The following is a 23,609-nucleotide window of genomic DNA, read 5'->3' as shown; positions in this document are numbered from 1 at the left end:
ATAACCTCAAATAGCTTCTGTTCTTCAAACCGTAGCGAGTGTTTTCGTGCGTAATGTCGTATTCACTGTGGTTCTTCCATTTTTTTATATTCTGTGTATAAATAAATGATGAGCAGATAGCTCTCGTGACGCAATTGTTCTCCAACTTCTTCGATTCCCGAGGCGCTATCCTTTGTAGCAAACTACATGCAATTGTGTTTTCCAAGTTCCTAGACGAAAACGGGACGGTTAGAACGTCGTCTCAAATACGAGACTCACAAAGGCGCTTTTAATAGGAAAAAACCGAACAAAAAAATAGAATTTCAGACACGCTCACAGTATTGACGCTTGGCCAAATCTAAATCCTTTCTGGTGCATACTGCAATTACATCAGGTAGAAAGCTGTTAAACATGTGTAAGGGGACGACTTTCAGTAATGAAAGAGCTGAACTGATTTAGAAATGAAACAGTTTATACGAGGAGTTTTGCACTTTCAAGACTTTTGGTTGGCATCACAGGGATGTGCTGAGAACAGCCGACGAATAAAAACTGTTTTGATTATAACGATGGCGTACGCACTTGAAGTTTCCACATTAGTTCCACAACGTTTGCTGACCTGTTTTTTGCTTTCTGAAGGTGAAGTACCGGCTAAAATCTTTTCTCTAATTATTTAACTGTGTCGTTAAAGCAGTATGAACCGCAAAAGTTTATAAATGGATATAAATGGTCGAACCTCAGTGAATGACGACCAACGTCCTGGCTGGCCAGTTGAAGTGTCAACTCCTTCGCTTGAAATCCGCATTGACGTCATTATCCGTGAAGACCGAGACATGTTACAGCTGAACATGTAGCATAAACTGTAGACGTAGGCGTTGGCACGGTTCATAAAGTTATGAGTAACAAGCTCAAGTACAGCAAAGCAACTGCAAGGTGGGTCTAGAAAGAGATAACACAAGGAAACAAGACTCAGACCGTGTACAGACTTGAAAGAACGCTACGAAAGAGATGATGACCCCTTTATAAAGTAGATTTTAACATGTGTTGAAAACTGGGCTCATCATTTTGAACCAGACCCCAAAAGACGAAGCATGGAATGCAAGCACACCAACTCACCTATCCGAAAGAAATTCAGAACGCAAGCATCAGCGGGAAGAAAAGTAATATTGACTGTCTTTTGGAATGACCAAGATGTCGACTTTGGAGAATCGGCGTACAATGAACAGTGCTTACTACCAAGACATGCTGATGAACAAAGTAAAGCCAGCAATGAGAAAAAAACTTCGCGGTTCTCAAAGAAAGAGGTAATATTGTTACACTACAATGTTTATCCTCACAACGCCTACCTGACCCAAGAAACCATTGAAAAAATGGGTTGAGAGATACTGCCTCTTCCTCACTACAGTCCAGATTTGGCTCCATCGAATTTTCATTCGTTCGGTTCACTCAAGCAGGCGTTACATGGAAAAAGTTTAGCAACAACGAGGAGCTCAGAGAATTTGTGGCAAAGTGGCTCAAACAATCAGACAAAAACTTTTTTGCATCACGGATAAAAAAAGCCATTTCGTCGTTGGGACAACTATATCAACCCCGTGGTGCAGTTGTCCACCTCTTCTTTGGCGTTTTTAATCAGTTCTGAGGCCACAAATACACGCGGGCCACAGCACCAGGAGGAAATATCCATTGTAGTGGGCTGCGTGCATTTGCTGCCTCGATACTGATTAAAAACGCAAAGAGGCGACATTAACAGCTGTCCACTGCAGTGGGCAACTGCACCACAGGGTTAATATTGGGAGGGATTGTGCAGAGAAGTAGTAAAAGTCTTCTTTTGTAAAAATGCAATTTTTCCCCATATCAACTTGTCTCTTTTAATTATTGAATGTCCCTCGTATATGTATACGTATATACACCAGAAATTCAGAGAAATCTTGATGCATGTTATGTGGTATGGCAAATCAACGAGGAATATGCAACAGCCAGAAGCGAAATACGTAATATACTTTTCTCGAAACGCTCGTAGTAAGCACGGAATTTTAAAATATGTCTTCAACGGTGGGATAGTGGTCGCAGTAGGGCTACACACTACTGTGCATCAGTGATGTTGATGAGAAATCTCGGACTTAAGTCAAGGTAGTGGCGGTAACGATGAGGTTATTTTCTATCTCTTCCATTGTGACTATCACATGTGAGTCACTTAAAAAAAGGTAAAATAGAGCTCTCATTGTTTTGAAAACCCCAGAGCTTTACTAAGCATGGTCCTATTGAAGAGGCTATTCATTGCCTTCCTGTGACCTTTGAACTGACTTACCTTGTTAGTTGTAGGAGAACCTACAGTTGATAGTGAACTCCGAACCATTTTGCAGCTCGGTATTTTTCACATTAGCAAACATTGCCAGAAAGGAAATAACTTATCAAAGACGCAAAAAAATCCTGAGATTAATTGAGAATCAAACGCGACAGCTTTGTTCACTTTACCTCTGATATCACCGGACGACACTATTGACGTATAGGTATATAATTTTCAGTTTAGTAATTCGAGTCGCTGAGTCGTCTCTACAATGAGTATATTACGTCGTAAAACTGTTTTCGACTTAGGTACCCTTTTTCAGTTAAGCAGCCTTTGAGGCAGTGGCTGACGAGTGAGTTCCGTTTACTGTTGGAAGTGTTTTGCAGAGGGGATCCGCTCCGACTCGGTCTTCAAAGTTCTCTCCTCCTGCAGAAGTTAAGCTGCCAGAGTTTCTGCAGAGTACACCCGGCGCCGGTAGCCAGGAATGTTCCAGAGGGACGTTTAAGGCGTAATTAGATTCTTGCGTGGCGAAGCGCTCACTTAACTTTCATGGAGTTCATTCCAGTCAGTGACATTCATCTCTTTCCACCGAGTCACCTCTCCGGGATGTACTTAATATTTCTCGCTAAAATATTCGTCTCCCCCCTCCACCCATTTGTTCTCCCCTCCCTCCTTTCGATTTTCTCCCTCTTTTTACAGTTTCATCATTTCGAAATCGCAACATTTACTTATGTAGTACATCAAATCTGGCTGTCTATGTAAGCAACATACGCAATCGACATGATTTCCATGCAGCAATAACGTCTCTAAATGGCCATTATTTTCTCTGTTTGTCAAAAATGACCATTATTTTATCTGTTTGCCAAAAATGATCATTTCCAAATTGTTTACGCCAAAATTCAAATTCAAAATGGTTCAAATGGCTCTGACCACTATGGGACTTAACATCTGAGGTCATCAGTCCCCTAGAACTTAGAACTACTTAAACCTAACTAACCTAAGGACATGACACACATCCATGCCCGACGCAGGATTCGAACCTGCGACCGCACGGGCGCGCGGTTCCAGACTGAAGCGCCTGAACCGCTCGGCCACTCCGGCCGGCTACGCCAAAGTTCATCTTGAGCGACGAATGAATATCTTGTCATGACTCGCTCACCAAAACTTATATAAAAGACGTAACTGATGGTAGCAGCTACAAAGGGGCTTCATAACGAAATAAACAGATATATTAACTGACTCTAAAGAATTAGGGGGTTAAACAAACAGTGTGTCTGTTAAAAGGGATGCTATCTGAATGTCTTTTTCATTATTATATTTATTCTGCAAGTTTCAATCGGGTAGTTCATTAAACTAACAAATAATACTTGCTGTAATGTTTATTCCAGGAATCACATATACCTAAGCAGCAGGAGAAAAATCCCGAGAGAAAGATCACGTGCCAGCATTATTTAAATGTGTTGGATAATGTTATACATTAACACGCTGCTTCTCATATTCATTTCTAGCGAGAACTTATTAGAAAGTGATTGTTGAATTGAAAATATTGAGTCTTTTGTGAATACAGTAATGTAAGAATTGGGTCTTTGAATAAATTTTCAGTCATTAAAAATATTGAGTCCATAAATACTATTTCAAGTTTCAAAAGCAAATTTGTAGTAATTGACGCTAGTGAATCAGTGATAAGATGACTTTCTGTACAAATAATAGTTGATCGGTAAAATTCTGTAGATTTAGGGTAATGAGCATGTTTATCGAAAAAGTACAGCACGTGTGAAACTCGTTTTCGAAGTAACGTCATTTGGGCAGCACAGGAGACGTCAGTGCCTGCTGTGAGTGAAGATAGGTTGACAGCGATGCGCGAGTTTCGCACGTAGCCCACAGAAGTCTAGGAATAGAGCAAGCAGAGAACTGAACACACCACAACCGACCTTTAGGAAGATCTGAAGGAAACGACTGAAACTGAAACCTTACCGCCTGAAAGTACTTCAGGCTCTGACTCCTGATGACAAAGATAGACGCTTTAAATTGTCGGCGCAGTTGCAATAGCTTATAGAAGAGGCTAAGTTTTGTGAGAAACTCATCTTCAGTGATGAAGCAACATTTTTTCCGAATGGCACAGTGAAGAGGCACAGTGTGCGAATCTGGAGGTAGACAATCCTCACGCTATCGCGTGCAGCGCATTCGAGATTCACCAAAAGATAATTAAGTCATGATCAATCTCGCGGTTTAAACTTTGCGATCCCTTTTTCTGCTGCAGAAAGAGAATTACATGACATGTGTGTTTGGACATGCTGAAATATTGGCTCCTGCCACAACTGGAGATCGACAGTGTGGACTTCATCTACCAATAGAATCGTGCTGCACCCCGCTTCCACCGTGCTGTTCGTGAATTCTTAATTACGAAATTAAGAAACCGATGAATCGGTCGTGGTGGGGTTGATACTCAGCATGGTACCCATGCAAAGCCTGTGCGATTTTTTTGGTGTGGGGTTATGTGGAAGGTTCAGTGTTTACGCTTCCTACACAGACAAACCTACAAGAACTAAGAGCTCGCATCAACAGTGTTTTTGAACAGACTGATAGGGACATGCTCCGCTGAACAATAGAATGACTTGATTATTGTCTATATATCTGAAGAACCAGTAGTGGGAACACAAGGAGCACTTGTAATATGTCAAAGATGTTTCTTAATTTCTGTATTTTTTTCTATGTGTATGCGCAAAGCCGTGTGACAATATGTCAAATAATATAGCTACAACAAATCTGTGAAATCGCTTCAGTTATATGTTATAATCAAATGAAACGACTCTTCCAGGGACGTTTTCTAGTCTCAAACATTTATGATGTGTGTTTGCAGACTGAAGTGATGAATGAAAATAATTATCAAGGCCAGGATACGAACCCGGATCTCCTGCTCACTAGGCAGACTCCCTAGCACAATGGCTTTGCCCAACTGCACGGACCACTCTAGTTCGCCTCCCTCTGCAAGTATACATAACAGATGTTGAGACTTGAAAAGGTCTTTGGAACCATGTAGTTTCATTTGATTAAAGCACCTAGGCCTGAGTTTCAAGAATAGTCCCCTATTTCGTTAGAAGCTGAAGAGCTATTCCCATACAGTTGGAGAGCCTCTGCAATGCTGTTCGAATTTAGGCGAAATACCAAATGGGCTGAGACATCAATGAGAATTTGGATTGTGGAGGGAGGCATGCTGGGGTAATCTGTGCAGTTGTGCAAAGCCACTGTGAAAGGGTAGCGTAATGGTTAGCACATCTATATAATGAGCTGTATACCCGGGTTCGAGTCCCGGCCTTGACACAAATTTTCATTTGTCGCTTCAGTCTGTATGCATACATCATCTACACTGATCAGCCAGAACATTGTCACCACTTACCTAACACCTTTGGTACGGATAACAGCGGTGACGTGTCATGGCTGGGAAGCAATGAGACCTCGTAGATCGTTGGAGGGAGTTGGCACCACATCTGCTCACACAAGTCACTTAATTCTCGTAAATTACGGAGAGGAGGGAGATGAGCTCCGTTGCCACGCTCAATCACATCCCAGATGTGTTAGATCGGGTTCAGATCTGGCGGTTGGGCGGGGAGAAGGGGAGGGGAGGGGGGGGGGGGGACAGCACATTAGTTGGAACTCACCACTGTATACCTCAAACCGTGGGCTCAAACTCGTGGCATGGTGCATTATCTTGCTGAAAAATGCTACTGCTGTCGGGCAACATAATCATCTTGAAGGTAAGTACATAGCCTGCAACCAGTGTACCCTACTCCTTAGCCGTCATGGTAGCTTGCACGATCTCCACTGGACCCATGGATGTCCATGTGAATGTTCCCTAGAGCATAACGGAGCCACCACTAGCTCTTCTCAGTCCCGCAATGTCGATGTCAAGCAGATGTTCCCTTGGAAGACGACGGATTCGCGACTTCCCATCGGTGTAATGAAGAAGTTATCGGGATTCATCAGACCACGCAACGCACTACCACTGCACCAACGTCCAGTGCCCATTTCAGTAGTAGTTGCGGATGTCACGGTGTTAACATTGGCACATGCGTGGGTCTTCGCTTACAGAGGCCCATCGTTAGGAGTGTTCGGTGCACTGTGTGTTCACACACACTTGTACTCTGCCCAGAATTAAAGTCTGATATTAGTTCCGCCACAGTTCGATGCCTCTCCCGTTTTACCAGTCTACCCAGCCTACAACGTCCGACACCAACAACACGCTCGCTGATACTATATGCACCGTGCGTGTGTCTGACAAGCAGTCAATCCTCGCCAGGTGACACAGCTCTCGCCAGGTGGCGCTGCTATGGATAGTAGGTCGGTGTCATTATGTTCTGGTTGAACAGCGTAGAATATGTTAGTCGCACCCCTGAAACAGTACGTTGATCGCTTTGGAGCGCGGAACTGGTATCGGATGGGCATGTGACCCTCTACCACTGACATAAGTCATGGCGGTGAAGTAGTGTATGTGTCCCAGTCGGTTTTATGTAATCAGTACAATGAGATGGGTCAGAGTCAGGGCGTAAAAGAATGGCAGAGGAGCTACTGTGCTAGCATGTGACCACACTGTCAGTGAAGTTGCCCTATTTGTTGGTAGATCAACGCGGACTACCTAATATTTACACAAGGCTTGGTGTCCACTTGCAGCCGCGTAACACAGTGGTCGTAAAATGATTGTAACCAACAGAGACTGGAGACAAGTGTCACACCTTTTCAGTGAAAGTCACTTGAAAGCCCGATAGGAATTGCTGTTGTCAATAAATGCAGATCCATCTCAATTTCCGACTGAACACTGCGAAGGGAACTGCATGCAGTGCACATCTGAAATGCGAAACCTCGCAAAAGACTATTTCTCACGTCGTCTCTAAAATTTGTAGAAACTGATGGGCCAAACATCATAGTAAGTGCACACTATCTAACTGGACGCATATGGTCCGACGAATCGCGATTTAGCTTCTTTTCAGTTGATACGCGCCGTCGAGCGAACCCATATCCTAGTGAGCTGTTTAACCCTCGATGAAGAGAGGGCGTAAATCTGGCTGGAGGTGGTCCTGTCATGTTTTCGGCGTGTTTTTCGTATCGTGTGTTGATACCACTAATTCAGCTACGGTAAACATTATCTGGATCTACACCTACAGCGTACTCCACAAGCTACCTAACGGTGTGTGATGCACGGTATCTCTGGAGCCACTATCTGGTCCCCCCCCCCCCCCCCTCCTCTACCCCTGCCCCATCCCTGTTCTACTCGCTAATGGCGCGTAGGAAGATTAGCTCTAATTTCTCGAATTTTCGTAGTCATTTCGCGAGATGTATGTGTGAGGAACTAATAAGTTGTCCGACTCTTCCCGGAAAGTACTCTCTCGAAATTTCAATAGTAAACCACCGCGTGGTGCACAACACCTTTCTTGTAACGTCCACACTGGAGTTCGTCGAGCATATCTTTAACGCTCTCGCGCTGACTAGATGATCCTGTGACGAAACACACCACTCTTCGTTGGATCTTCTCTATCTCATCTATCAGTCACACCTGGTAAGGCTACCAGGATGATGAACAACACTCAAAAGTCGGACGACCTTGCAAGCCACTTTCTTCGTAAATGAATTACATATCCTTTAGAGTCTTCCTATGAATCTCAGTCTTGCATCTGCTTTTCCTTGCATTCGCTTTATGTGGTCATTCCACTTAAGGCCGTCCTTGATAGTTACTCCTAGATATTTTACGGAAGATACTGTTTCCAGCAATTTGTCACCAATAGTTTAGCTGTACAGTTGCGGATTTCTTTTCCTGTGTATGCACAATAGCTTACATTTATTTTCGTTGAAGGTCAACTGCCAGATACTGTACCACTCATCGGTACTCTGCAGGTCATTCTGCAAATCGATACTGTCTTCTGGCGTTGCTCCTTTCTCATAGAGAACCATATCATCTGCGAACGACCTTACAGAGATTCCGACGCTTTCCGCTATATCATTTATATACATTGTAAACAGTAACGGTTCTATCACATTTCCTTGAGGTTCTCCGGAAATTTGCTTTTCATCTGTCGACTTTGTATCGTTAAGAGCGAGGTGTTGAGTCCTGTCTGCAAAGAAGTCTCGAATTCAGTCGCAAATCTGGCCCAATACTCGGTGAGACAGAATTTTTTTTTTTTACTAAACTGCAGAGCGTGATCGTGTCAAATGTCTTCCCGACGTCAAGGAAAACGGCATCATCCTCAGAGCCAATAACAATTTGTCCATTTTATTTGGACTGTTATATCCTCAGAGCCGTTTATTCCAACATACTCGGTGACGAAATATTGTCCTTTCTTACACATCTTTGTGATTATTATGTCGAAACTGCCGTCTTTCAAGGTAATAGCAACCACGTTCAAAAGGCTGGACGCGTTCTTTCCTGATAGAGGAGCACTCAGGCATCCTATGGCTCGTTACTGGCCCGTTAAACCATCCCATCTCAGTCCTACACAAAAAGTCTGAGATTGTTTGTAACAGCACATGAAACGTATCAGTCAACATTCCCACAATGTGGTAGCTCTATAGTACATAATAATCAACGAGTGGCTTCAGTCGGTTTCAGCATACCCGAAGAAACTGTGGACACTCCTGCTCGTCTTAATGAAGCCATTATGAAAGCTAGCATGGCTTACACGGTATTATCATGGTCTCTCTGCGCGGTGAAAAGTTTTTGCCTCGAGTGCTTATTAATAGTAACAAAAAAAATCCCAATATAGTTATGAGAAAAATTTTTCTTCCTCGAGGTATGTGTTTCAAAATTTCACTTTAAGGATTAATCCATATTATCGGGGATTCCAGGCGAAAGGCTTTTCTGATGCCATTACTGTGCTCGTCTCCGCTACTAACAGCAACGCGTTTTTCAGTTATGGGTTCAGATTTAGTTTCTGCTAGAGAGGGGAGACCCAAAAGTTACGAGAATTTTCCTCTGGCAGTTGTCAGAACACTAGTTACCGAATTCCCCCGCAAGGTGCCTTTACTTGATACCATTTTTATCAGATGCTCTTTTAAGCACCGTTACACGTACTCAGCGATTTTCCGATGGCAGACATTATATGCCAACGCGATAACATCAGATTCTACTTCGTTTTACGGAAATAAGCAGCAGAAACTGTCGCAATGCTTCGGACGGCTTATGGGGAGGAAGTTCTGAGTCAGACAAGTTTTACATGTAGTTTTTATGTTTTAAAAGAGGTCAATTGTCAGTTGGAGACGAATCACGACGGGAACGTTCCTCGAGTTCCAGAACGGACGGAAACGAAAAAATCCTTCTCATGAAGGAATATCCTGGAGTTCATACCAACGAATTTTGACTGAATATGAAAGCAAAAATCGCTCCTCATGTGCTTTCTGACGACAAAAGAACCAATCGTTTTGCGCATGTGTCGGGAATTGAAAGAACGGTCAGAAACTGATCGGGATTTCGACGCAAAAGTCAGCACGGGCGATGAATCGTACTGTTATGGATACTATCCAGAAACGAAGCAATAATCCAGCCAGTGGAAGACTCCTTCGTCACCAAGGCCAAAGAAAGGAAAGCAGGTGATTTATTTTTTCGACATCTAGGGAATCGTCCGCGATGAATTTGTTCCGCAGGGTACCCCAGTTAACCAACATTACTACCTTCAAGCCCCAAAGCGATTACGTGAAGTAGTGAGAAAAAACGATCTACATTGTGTCAATCAGGAGATTGGCTTTTTTCCCCCGTGCAGCACCATTGAGTGTTTTTGGCCAAAAACCAAATGACTTCGGTTTCTCACCCACCCTACTCACCCGACCTGGCCTCCTGTGACTTTTTCTTATTCCCAAGAACGAAAAGAAACCTGAAAGGGATGCATTTTCAAGATGTAGAAGAAATGAAATAAAAAGTCATTGGAGGTACTAAACAGCATAACTTGAGACGAGATTAAAAACTGTTTGTACCAATGGAAAAAAGGTTGGGACAAGTGTATTATGTCTGATTAACAGTATTTTGAAAATGTTTAAGTTTTGAAAGCGTTCCGTCAATACACGTTTTTTTGGTGAAACAGTTCTCATTATTTTTGGGTCCCCATCATACTTCGTGTAAGAAGCAACAAGAACTTTTCATTGTTCAGCACAGCATTAGGATAAAACAATACGTCACACTCTTTTATTTCATCTTCAGTCCCACATAACCAGTCACAAAATAATCAGAGGAATAAGGAAGAAGAATAAAACTATATGTCACACTTTTTTCTTTCATCTTCAGTCTCACGTAACCAGTCACAAAATAATCAGAGGAATAAGAAAAAGGCAAGATTAGTGTGCAACGTCCTGTCAACGACGAGGTCATTAGAGGTGGAGCACATGCTGAGATTGGGAAAAGGTGATGAAGGAAATAGGTCGTGACTTCTCAGAGAAATTATCCCGGGATTCGCCTTAAACGACTTAGGAAAATAAGTTATAACCGAAATCTGGGTGGCGAGCAGGTATTTGGACCATGTCAATCGTTCCAGTGTCTTATCACTGTGCCACCCGCTTGGTTGGACAAAAGAATAATTCGCACATCACGAAAGACGTGAGCATTGCAAAAGACCATTGAAGAAGAAGCTTTTTAAGTAAGTTGCTCTCCCTCTCCCCATCCTCTGCCCCCCTCTCTTTCTCTATCTCTCTCTCTCTCTGTGTGTTTGTGTGTGTGTGTGTGTGTATGTGTGTGTGTTTAGTTGGGTAGGTGGTGATGGGTGTTTGCATGAGTGGTAAGGTGATCGGGAGGAGAGGAACTTCAGCTTGCTATTTTTTTAAAAGGACGGGCGAGCTGCTCACAGACGACTCCATTAAATCGGAAATCGTTATGCCTTTAATTAGGAAATTGTGCGGCCTCTTTTATCAGCTGCCTGTCTGCCGTAGCCGCCGGCTAGCCTTTCGCTCTATCTCACTAGTCTGTCAAGTCTCAACGTACTGGTCGTACTAATTCTTGGTGAACGGCGATCTTACGCACCCTCGCTTCTCTTTTCAAGAGTTTACTGTGGCGAGCATAGCTAAACGCTTGTAATGAATCCAACGACATTCATCTGACCCATGCTTTGCTGAGTCAATTACTTGATAACTCTGGACCTGTACATATTTGAGTGATGTCTGTTCTGTCGGGCCTGTCCGACAGAGCAGATACCACCCGTGATGATGCGGTTCGTAAATACGTTTATATGAAATAGAGGACGAGGAAAGAAAGGGAAGGGTTGGGTGGGAATTCGTGACTTCCATCCACACAGGGAATTGTGGTAAGGCAAAGACGAAAGTTGAAAATTTGTGCCGGACCTGGACCCGAACCCGGATTTACCGCTTCTCGTGAGCAGTTGCTTCAACCACTTTGGCCACCCAGACATGGCCCCTGACATATTCAAATTTCCAACTTAGCGCATCCTGCAGTGCAGCGTCCCTCATCATTTAATCCCCTACTCACAATCGGATGATATTAGTGCATCCGACGTGTCCGACAGAACAGGTACCATTTAAATATATACATTTCTGTAAGAGTCCTACGGCTGCTTGGCGTTTGTTTTAGTAGTGCGGATGCACTAATATCGTCCGAACTCCCACGGGAATCAATAATTTGCGATCAGGTGGTTAAAGTGCGAGGGACGCTGCATTGCAGCGAGCGTTAAGTTGAAAATTTGAGTCGGTCAGTGACAGTGTTCGGATGGCCGAAGCTATTCAGGTAACCGCTCATGAGAAGCGGTAAATCCGTGTTTGAGTCCCTGTCCGGTACAAATTTTTAACTTTCGCTATTGCATTACCATAATGCCCGGTACGCCTGGAAGTGACGAATTCCCACTCATGCCTTCCCTTTCTTTCTCCATACTCTGGACTTTCAGTCGCTGAGTGTTCCTTGGTGAGGTTGCACTGGTGGGAACATTCTCAGTCTACATTTTATTCTGGGTTCCATAACGAACACTCTTAAAGCCTCGTTTTGTATAGAAGGTTTGCATAAGAGCTCAGAAAAAAAAGTTCAGCTGAACAACTAGAGATAATGAACGGGAGAGCTATAGTCGAACTAGGGAATGTGCATATAGCTTTCATTTTCCGTGGAAACTAAGTATTTTCCTTAGGACGAAAATACACAGTATACCGGTAAGCGCTACGATGGAGAAAGGTAGTTTTCAATAAGGACTGAGTCTGCTCTCCGCGTCCGAAATATTGGTCTGTCACGAACGCTCTCTTATTTTAACGTCTCCATCGCCATTCAATTCCAGTTTTTCAAAGAGGAAAAACAGCAACAAGAGGGGGGGGGGGGGGTTAGAGAGAGAGAGAGAGAGAGAGAGAGAGAGAGAGGACTGTAATTTTCTTAGTTTCAAATGCGTTTCAGATAAGAATTCAAGCGTTATGCGTTTTCAGTATTTGTGATCCTGTTTAGTAGCCACTACATATACGATATTTACTTGTACGTCGAAATTTATATGATTGTTTACACTGTATGTGTTTTGCTTTTTAGTTTCTGGAATGTCAGAAGTAGTCTGAAAAGCACTACAGCAGTAAATTTGCTATGTACTGTTTTTACATTGTCTACTGTCTGGAGTTGTAATCTCACTAAGGTACTAAATCTTTTGCCTGGGTAATTTGCCCGACAGCTTTCGTTGTAACTTACGATCTTCTGTGAAAGTACATTTTCAGTGTTACCGAATCATATACATTCCATTAGCAAAAAACCTAATTATACTTTTGAAGTGTAGCAACACAATGTTCACAGACATTTGTCAGATCATTTATTGCATTTTACTTGCATGTCGAACTCCTTCTGCACGCACTGTTTTCCTTTCTTTATTGGTGGGTTCTAGTTGTGACTGTTTCTTCTGATTGCTTTCACGTAATTTTTATGGTTTTTGATGTCATATTACGCTTTGTCAGGTGTTTAATAAATATTGTGAGAATTTGATTTGCACATCATATGAAAACGTAAATGCAACGACTTATTAACATTTTATGCATTTTACAGAACATAGTCTTACACAGAATGAGATTTTCACTCTGCAGCGGAGTGTGCGCTGACATGAAACTTTCTGGCAGAACGTAGGAGACGAGGTACTGGCTGAAGTAAGCTGTGAGGACGGGGCGTGAGTCGTGCTTGGATAGCTCAGATGGTAGAGCATTTGCCCGCGAAAGGCAAAGGTCCCGAGTTAAAGTCTCGGTCCGGCACACAGTTTTAATCTGCCCGAAAGTTTCATGCTCTTACATAGATTAACCTTTTGTACACAAACCCCTCTGATTTACTCTGATGTGATCGAAACACCTAAATCGATGTCAACTTACATATGATTCATGAAGCGTTCCTCAGCTTTTTCTACGGGCAGTTGTGTTCAAAAAGCGTGAAGGTTGTTCTACGCACCACAGCTGGGCATCTGCGAAACCGGTTCCCTTACAGCGTTTATCCTGCAGTGAGTTGCAGCAAACGACTTAGGAATACACGATGAGGAGAAACGGGAAACTCTCCGAAGATTCGGGAATGACCACTTACTTTTTAGTTGAGTTGTAGGAAGTTACACCCAAGTACTACATGTGTTGCTCCTGTAGAATTCACTAACGCATTTTGTAAAATTAATTGGAACAGCTATACACAAATATCGAAGCACTTTCCGGTAACAGCGCCCTATTGATTTCTGCCCGATGAAGAATTCACAAACACTCTTATCGATGAATTACTAATTACTGCATGTTACTCTTGCTCTACTCTTCAATTGTTACGCAAGTTTTTGTTACGGTTAAGCAAATAATATGATAGAAACTCAGTCGGCGGAATCATAATGTATCTTGGGTTTTCATAAATTTAGCAAACATATCCATTAAATCTACAACTGAACTACAAATGACATTCTAGTAACTGGCGGCAGTCTGTTACCCACGGTAAATTGTAGAGTTCCATGTCCAAGATAGGAACAAACAGAAAATATACTTGCTTGTCAATTGCAATTTGTTGTGGCTGCCTCCGTACACATTATCATCTCTCAATCTCACCAGAAGCTGTAAACAGTGAAAAATATTAGTTTAATGTCGGTTCGTATGATATGCAGGATGTTAAAAAACGTATACCATATTTTGAGAGGCGGTAGTATGGACTAAAACATGAGAAAGTAAACATGGGCTCGGAAAAGCATACCGTACGACGTATGAACACTTGTTTATCTTCGCCTCTGTAAAATGTATCTCTTCTGCTATAAGCTCTTTACTACTGCCAATACGGTAGACAAATGGGAATACATAATTGTGTTGCTCTGAAACAGCAGAGTTTCTAATGTAATCTGCTTACTATTACATACAATCCGCACTTGTGAGCTATCGCTGAAGAAGGTGCTCAATATAGTGTCCGTTCATGGTGAGGCATCCTTCTGTCTAACGTGTTAGGGAGTCACAACACCCTGTATAACTCCAGGTTGGCAGGCATTACTGAAGCATTCCTGTAGTGTTTGTTCATCATTAATGGGGGAACGAGCTGGCCATCGTACTGTACCTCCCCGACCAATCCATTGCCCATTACATATCTGCGTTCTCGGACATTTCGAAGAAAATGGGCTGGTGCTCCATCATGCATAAACTACATCTCCGGACGTTGGTGTGGTACCTCCTCTAGCACACAAGCAAGTCGTTCGGTAGGAACTGAACGTACCTCTCATCAGTCAACCTCTTTGGTAATATGCAACGTCCTATTAATCTACTGCCAATAATTCCTGCCCATGCCTTAACGAAGATGATCAAGCGATTATAGCTCTTAAGGCACACATTTTCAAGTTCATGTTTAGTGGACTTCTTGTCTTATTTTTTCCGTACTACTACCTTTCAAAATGTGGAATACTCTTTTTTAACGCCTTGTATGCAGAGAGAAATCATTAGGACATTTTGAGGAACAAATTATTGTGGAAAATGTCTAAATCATTATCCACTCCACAAAACTGCACTTTTATTCTACGTAATATCCTAGTCGAAGTGACATGTTCCTTTTTATGATCCTTTTATTTGAAGCTCCACGTTGAATCGAAACCACGAGCACTCCATCTCTAGCGTCACCGTTGATGCAGTCAGGTCCACTGGGATTTCCAGTCCACTAACAAACGCCGCTAATGAACGGTTCTCTAATTATCCGATTTATTAACCTCCGTGCACACTGGTTCCTTTCCTTTCGGATATGTGGGAACTGTGTCGTACGCGTATGTGCAGTGTACGGGTGAATGTAATGAACGCGTGTTTAGTGTAGCATTACGCTTGTATCGTACGATGATGATGAAGAGAAAAGGGAGAGGGTGAAAGTCGGTGCCCGTGGCCTACTCCTTTCGAATAGCGTAAAAGAGGGTGAGGAGGGAGGGGGGGGCGAAGCGTAACGTCTTATCCGACGGACAGATCACCATTAACAGTGTCACTTACGTACACTTCATGACACTGTGTAGAAGTTTGGAATTTAATCCAGGACACTGGTGCAAAGACTGGTGATCAAGACTGGTGACCTCTCCTCCCCCTGCCGGCACTGAAAATTACATCCACCAACAGGATTCGAACTGGCTTAAACCCGAGTTGTGTACCACCAACTAGGCGTCCGTCAGCGACCTCGGCTACGGAAGCGGGTAGGAGAGAAATTGGATGTCTCCAAACCCACACGCAAGCACACATACCGTAACTGAGTTAAGCATTTGTTTATACTTAATATACTAGGGAGGACGCTTTTTGGGATCTGCCCCCCCCCCCCCCCCCCCTAACGACCTCACATCGGTTTACGGAGTTGTTGTTACTATCTGATCAAGTTACACATACGTTAAGCGTTGAAGTCCTTTTCGAAGGCTCTCTCCAGTGACACAGGAAAAGGCGTATACACTGTCCAATTACAATAATGTGATCACCTGTCAAAAGCCTGAATAACCACCTTTTCCTCGGTGGACTGCTGCGAGACGTGCAGGAAGAAAATTAACGAGCTGTTGAAGGTACTGACAACGATGAGAAGCCTGCGCTATTTTTCTCGGTTGAGGAGCTATGGCGCGAACAGTCCGATCGAGGTTGTCCCACAGGTTCTCCAACGATTTTAAACCTTGGGAGTTTGGTGGCCAGAGGAGAACGGTAAACCCATCTGGGTGCTCATCGAACCACGTACCTACACTGCGAGCTGTGTGACACCTTGCATTGTCCTGCTGGGTGATGCACATCGCCGGCCGAAGTGGCCGTGCGGTTAAAGGCGCTGCAGTCTGGAACCGCAAGACCGCTACGGTCGCAGGTTCGAATCCTGCCTCGGGCATGGATGTTTGTGATGTCCTTAGGTTAGGTAGGTTTAACTAGTTCTAAGTTCTAGGGGACTAATGACCTCAGCAGTTGAGTCCCATAGTGCTCAGAGCCATTTGAACCATTTTTGATGCACATCGTACCGAAGAAAAACAAACTGTATGTAGGGGTGGACGTGGTCCCCAAGGATAGATGATGCACACTTGTCTTGATTCATTGTTACTTCCAGAACGACGAGATCACCCCGGGAATAATACCGTTCGGCCTGGACACTTCCGAAGATTGTTGCACTGTGTTTTGTTTCAGACGTTTTACACCATACGCATCAACGGCCATTTGCCGGATGGAGTCTAAAACGTTGTTCATCTTAAAAGGCCCCGTGTCGCCACTCAGTGCACGTCCAATTTCGGTACTGGTTTGCGCATTCCAGCCTGCGTCGCGGTTGATCGGCAGTCAGCTTGGGTGTGTGAACCAGTCGCCTGCTGCGACCGCCCGCCGTTGAGGAGACGCTGTCGGTAGCCACGTTTTGTATGTGGGCTGTCAGTTGCTCAACAATTGCACGTCTATTCGCCCGCACACATCTCCACAGCCGTCTTTCACCCTTGTCGTCTATGGCTTGCGGTGCACCATAGTCTCGGCACCGGTTTTGGCGATAATCGAACATATTACGTTCTTCTGGATACCTTTAGGGCGGCCTCTCGTAGTTGTCTCATCCTTTTTAAAAAACTTACAACTGCACGTCCTGGTTTCAGTATTTCATATGTGGGACTTTTGACCTGTGACGTCCCCTCGGCGTTTTTCCATGCGCGGTATACTTTAACCACTGTGGCACACGAACAGTTTCGAAATTTACCCGTTTCGGGAATGCTTCAATCCTAGGCCCGAAAGCCGATGATCATTCCCTTTTGCCGGCCGGTGTGGCCGAGCGGTTCTAGGTGCTTCAGTCCGGAACCGTGCGATCGCTACGATCGCAGGTTCGAATTCTTCCTCGGGCATGGGTGTGTGTGATGGTCCTTAGGTTAGTTAGGTTGAAGTAGTTCTAAGTTCTGGGCGACTGATGACCTCAGATGTTAAGTTCCGTAGTGCTCAGAGCCATTTGAACCATTCTGAACCATTCCCTTTTGCATGCTAAATAAATTGCTTCGTTCCCACAATACGACAACTGCTACGCTATTTTTCACGTCTACCCGACGTGGTTTGTATACCCTTCAACGCAATTGCTGCCACCTGCCGTCTGTGGGTGGTTACTGCAAGTTGACGTCGAACATAGGCGGTGGTCACATTACAGAAAATAAATTCGGTAATTTAGCATATACAGAAGTTAAAGATTACTTTCGTATGTCAGAAAATTCGGCACAGTGCCAACTTTAGTTTCTCAATAATCGAACATATTACTTTATTCTGCATACATTTTGGGTGGTCCCTCGTAGTTGCCTCATCCTTTATAAGAAACTTACAACTGAAGGTCCTGGTTTCAGTATTTAATATGTGGGACTTTTAGCCTGTGACGTCCCCTCGGCGTGGTTGACTAATAGTGTGCTTCTGGGTGTTCAGCCAAGTTTTTTTCCATTTCATGCGTACTTCTTCAGGTGCTGCTAGTTACGCTTTTACGTGTAGTCGTTACTTGAACTCCAACAGGTCTGTGAACTGTTGTTAGTCTCGCGCAGCTATTTATATCTGGGTTCAACTCCCGACGGAGAATACGCCATTTGATGCTCTTTTATTTTTCAGAGCTCGCACCGTAAACGAACAGATGGCGGCGACAGTTTCCTTGCTACTGGGAGAGTTGGTCAGTACTTCTGCATCGGAGAATGAGAGGCACTGCAGGACAGCCAGTAGGGTATTAGTAGGCCGTAATAGACTCAGGCTGATGAGAGGGCCCGTTGTGGGCGGATCGACCGGCGCCGCCCACGCCGGCCCGTTGTCGCGGCCGGTGAGTGGAGTGTCGCCGCCGGCACAACAGCAGGAGGAGAGGACCATCGAGGCGGCCGTTCGGCTCTCGGTCGCTGGCCGTGTCCCCGCCGTGTCCGCGGCCGGGAATCGATAAGGCGGCTGCCGCCCATTCATCCCACGCGCCGCACTCGCGGCCAAGTACCGACCCAAAGTAGATGGCCCGCCCTGGCCGTAACTCGAGAGCCAACAAGCTCTCCGCTCTGCACTCGGCGAAGCAGTGGTATTAATGTGCCCAAGTACCACTGGAACAGTGCCTCGAGATCATGCAACTCACCTTTACAATGATGACCAACTTCAAATATGCTAACAAGGAGACCACATAGTATTACTATTTTTGTAATTTTTTTTATACAATGCCGGGAAAAAAATTAGTACGCCTGGTAAGACGACGTCGATTTTGACCGTTGACGACATATGCCACCTGGAGGATAGCAGATGTGTTTATAATGGTTTCGACGTCGTCCACCAACAGATAGCGTAGTGACATAACTACCAGAGCGCCATCTGTGTCTTCGCTTTATAGGGAATTCACAATCCCGGAAGGCTCATTGTGATGCAAACGTGTGAAGGAAGCAGGAAACCATGTCACTGAGACGCACCCGTGTTTCCAAGAGCGTCTGCAAGACTCTCAATTGTTCACAAATAATGTCGCCAATGATGGTTATACCTCAAGGAAGCAATTCGTAGCACAGCACACTGTTGCTGTTCCACCATATGTATAACATTGTCTTTTGTGGATACGTGCAGGTCATTGTACTGGAAGTTGTAACGTTTTCTGGGTTCAGCCATTCCTTTATTTTTCTTATGTTATCATAAAGACACCATTTCTCGTCATCAGAAACGATACAGTATGGGAATCGTCGGTGTTGTACATGACGCAACTGACAATGAGCAAGCAGAGACACTTATACGGCCACCCGCTGGTTTTTGTGATTTTCACTTAGAGCAGGTGGTACTCATACTCCTGATTTTTGAACCTTCTGCAGTGCATGAAAATATCGCACGATGGCCGAATGATCACAGTTCATCACAGCTGCCAATTCTCGAGTGCACTGAAATGGATTATTATGAATTAATGCGTCCCAGAGCTGTTTCTCAAACCCCACAGGTCTTCCTGAACGTGAAGAGTTGCTAAAACTATTCTCCTTAAAATGTGAAACCATTTTCTTGCCTCGCTCTGTCCATCGCCATTATCTCCATCCACGGCCCAAATGTTTCTGGCTGCCTCCGCTGCTGTCACCCTTCTATTGAACTTAAACAGACGAATATGTCGGAAAAGGGAGACCAAGAGATGAATACACTAAACAGATACAGAAGGATGTAGGTTGCAGTAGGTACTGGGAGATGAAGAAGCTTGCACAGGATAGAGTAGCATGGAGAGCTGCATCAAACCAGTCTCAGGACTGAAGACCACAACAACAACATGTCGGAAAAGTTCAGATTTCTACACTTGGACTCTATTTTCTAGCGTCCACAGCTCACTCACTATATCCAAATTACAAAATGACAATAATTCGAAACAGTGAACTCCAAATAAAAAATGGCAATCGATAAATAAACCCATAGCAACAGTCAAACCAACATACAAAATAAAACGCTACAACCTTATGCATCGAACTGATATTTTACTCTTCCCGAAAATGATCGCAGAACATGCAACTTTGTTTAAAAATTAACAAGGGCCAGAAATCGAACCCATTGCACCACCTGGTAAGTGAGCATTCTATCTCAGATCCACATGGCCAGTCGAAAACTTGGTTTTGCTGTAGAGTATTAAAGACTCTCGGAAAACTTCAAAGTCGATTTTCTCGAGAATATTGGGAGTTGCATTGATGTGGTTCAAATGGCTCTGAGCACTATGGGACTCAACTGCTGTGGTTATCAGTCCCCTAGAACTTAGAACTACTTAAACCTAAGTAACCTAAGGACATCACACACATCCATGCCCGAGGCAGGATTCGAACCTGCGACCGTAGCACTCGCACGGTTCCCGACTGCGCGCCTAGAACCGCGAGACCACCGCGGCCGGCTGCATTGATGTGATTTGGCACATTTTTTAAATATAAAAAATAAAAAATCGGATTGCCGTGTGGTCTCCCCATAATAATAATGTAACTGTGCAGTCTTCAGTCCAGAGAGCACAGTGGTACAACACTCGACTCACATTGGGGAAAGCGGCGGTTCAAATTCTGGCCATCCAGATTCAAGTTTTCCGTAATTTCTCAAAATCGCTCAAGGCGAATGCGGGGATGGTTCTTTGAATAGGATACGGTAGTCGGTTTCCCGCGCCACCGTTTCCTACTCCCAGCTTCTGTTCCGTCTCTAATAACCTCGTTCTAACCTTCCTTCGTTCCTTGCAGCTTTTCACGTTAGTCCATCCTGTGCCGGGCAGTTAATCTCGGCTTAAGTACTACAACCTGCATCCACCTGACCTGTTTACTGTAAACAAGCGTTGGTCTCCCTTTACAGTTTTTGCTCTTCACACTTGTCTCCTTTATCAGTTTAATTATTCCTTGGTGCCTCCGAATGTTTCCTCTTAACCCATTTTTGCCTTTCGTCCAGTTCTGTTGTTAAGCTCTTTTCTTGCCAATTCAATTCAGAGCCTGCTCACTAGTTATTCGATCTACCCATCTAACCTTCAGCTTTCACCTGTACACAACAATTTGTATGTTCTATTTTCATCTTGTCTGAACTGTTTATTGTCTATGTTTCACTTTCGTACAAGATTACACTCCAGAAAACACAGCTTTCTCTGTATACAATATGAAGAACATTGGGATAAGGCTAGACAGGCCTCATTCCTTTGTCAACTACGTCCTTTCTTTCATGTCCCTAGATTTTTGAAACAGCTGTTTGGTTCCTGCATCAGTTCTATACATCAACTTGCTCCCTATATTTTATCCTTGATAACTTTAGAGTTTCAAAAATATATTCATTTAATGGATTCGCCACTGTCGTAGCAGAAGATCTGAAGGTGGTTTGTTAAATAAACTGAAAGCAGCAGTCGCGAAAAAAGTTTATTTACTAACTGTTAGAATAAGAGATATTCTTCTGACCTATTAGATTTAAAAATAGATATATGCACACGAAACTGAATACGTGGTATTTCAGGAGGAATCGTAAATATTTTAGGAGATAACATAGATTAATTCGAATAAAACATTGCCTGTAATATTTGTCCAATGTTTATCGGTTGCAGAGAATACAGATGTTAGTATGTGGTCCAAACAAATACTCACAGGTGTTAAGCAAAAGCAAACGATCAAGTTCAAACTTGACTTTTATAAATCTCACCCCCCCCCCCCCTTTAGTGTACTTTCGAATCCTCTTGACAGGACTATGCGTAACTCTTCTGAGGTCGTCTTGATGTTCCTTTAGGGGGTGGGGGGGGGGGGTGGGGAGGGAGCAGCACTGTTCATAATCCTAATGATCAATTCGTCCCTTGTGTTTATAATAAAACTCTCCTCTTCACAAATGGATTTTGTTTCTTTGAAAATGGAGTAATGCTGAAACGCGCAATAATGAAAGAAATAAAATAAATATTTGTGGTCAAGATGACAGATTTATTATAAGTGCAGAATGGCTGCCACTTCTAATTAAGCTTTCATGCAATATCTATTCTCAAGTGTTTACTTTTTTTTAACTATCCTAATGTTCTAATGTGTGTGAAATATTGTGGGACTTAACTGCTAAGGTCATCAGTCCCTAACCTTACACACTACTTAAATTATCCTAAGGACAAACACACACACCCATGCCCGAGGGAGGACTCGAACCTCCGCCGGGATCAGCCGCACAGTCCATTACTGCAGCGCCCCCCAGACCGCTCGGCTAATCCCGCGCGGCTTTTAACTATCCTCACATAAAAAATCTAAAGGGATAACGTCCGCGGATCATGGCGGCCAAAAAACTTGGCCGTTCCTGCCAATTCGTCTTCGGGGGATTGTTAGGTTTAGATGATGTGTCGCCTAATGACTAAAATGTACAAGTCCGCCATCATACTGTAAGAACATGCCCGTCCGTGTAGCTAAATTAACCTCTTCCAATAATGCTGGAAGTTCGTTCTCAAGAAATTCTAGCTAATGGAGCCCTGTAAGTGAATGCAGCAACTCAACAAGCTCAATCAACTGATTGTCTAACAGTGCCACACAGAACATTTATAGAGAAGAGTTCTCGAAAATGTGTCTCCCCAAAGGCATGTTGGTTTTCGTCATACCATCGATGTATGTACGGGTGTCACCAGTTTTTAAAACTTTTCCTTCTTCCCTCTGAATATTGATTGCATTCACAAATTTATCGTTGGTTTCCTTAACTGCTTGCTCTGCGTTCAGAATGAACTATTGTCTTCTTTTCGTGTTGTTCAACTCTCAACTCTAGTCTGGTTTCTTTGCAAATTGAGGAGAACATTTCGCGTCTTATATTTTATGTCTGACAACTTTAGGACTCCAATTAATGTATTCTAGGATATAGAGGGTCTACACAAGGGCGACGTACTTGAGGACAATATTATGGAAATGGAAGAGGATGTAGATGAAGATGAAATGGGAGATACGATACTGCGTGAAGGGTTTGACAGAGCACTGAAAGACCTGAGTCGAAACAAGGCCCCCGGAGTAGACAACATTCCATTGGAACTTCTGACGGCCTTGGGAGAGCCAGTCCTGACAAAACTCTACCATCTGGTGATCAAGATGTATGAAACAGGCGAAATACCCTCAGACTTCAAGAAGAATATAATAATTCCAATCCCAAAGAAAGCAGGTGTTGACAGATGTGAAAATTAACGAACAATCAGTTTAATAAGCCACAGCTGCAAAATACTAACACAAATTCTTTACAGACGAATGGAAAAACTAGTAGAAGCCGACCTCGGGGAAGATCAGTTTGGATTCCGTAGAAATACTGCAACACGTGAGGCAATACTGACCTTACGACTTATCTTAGAAGAAAGATTAAGGAAAGGCAAACCTACGTTTCTAGCATTTGTAGACTTAGAGAAAGCTTTTGACAATGTTGACAATGTTGACTGGAATACTCTCTTTCAAATTCTAAAGGTGTCAGGGGTAAAATACAGGGAGCGAAAGGCTATTTACAATTTGTACAGAAACAAGATGACAGTTATAAGAGTCGAGGGACATGAAAGGGGAGC

The 23,609-nt window shown here is 43.6% G+C and overlaps 1 protein-coding gene across 2 annotated transcripts in view; it reads left to right on the top strand.

The window, feature by feature from the left end:
* The window catches only part of LOC126259317 (band 3 anion transport protein), a 782,039-nt gene that overhangs the window by 421,053 nt on the left and 337,377 nt on the right, over nt 1-23,609 (top strand). The window lies entirely within an intron of this gene.

The sequence above is a fragment of the Schistocerca nitens genome, chromosome 5 (assembly GCF_023898315.1).
Source record: "Schistocerca nitens isolate TAMUIC-IGC-003100 chromosome 5, iqSchNite1.1, whole genome shotgun sequence".
NCBI classification, from domain to species: Eukaryota; Metazoa; Arthropoda; class Insecta; order Orthoptera; family Acrididae; genus Schistocerca; species Schistocerca nitens.
This window is presented reverse-complemented; position numbering and strand designations above follow the sequence as displayed.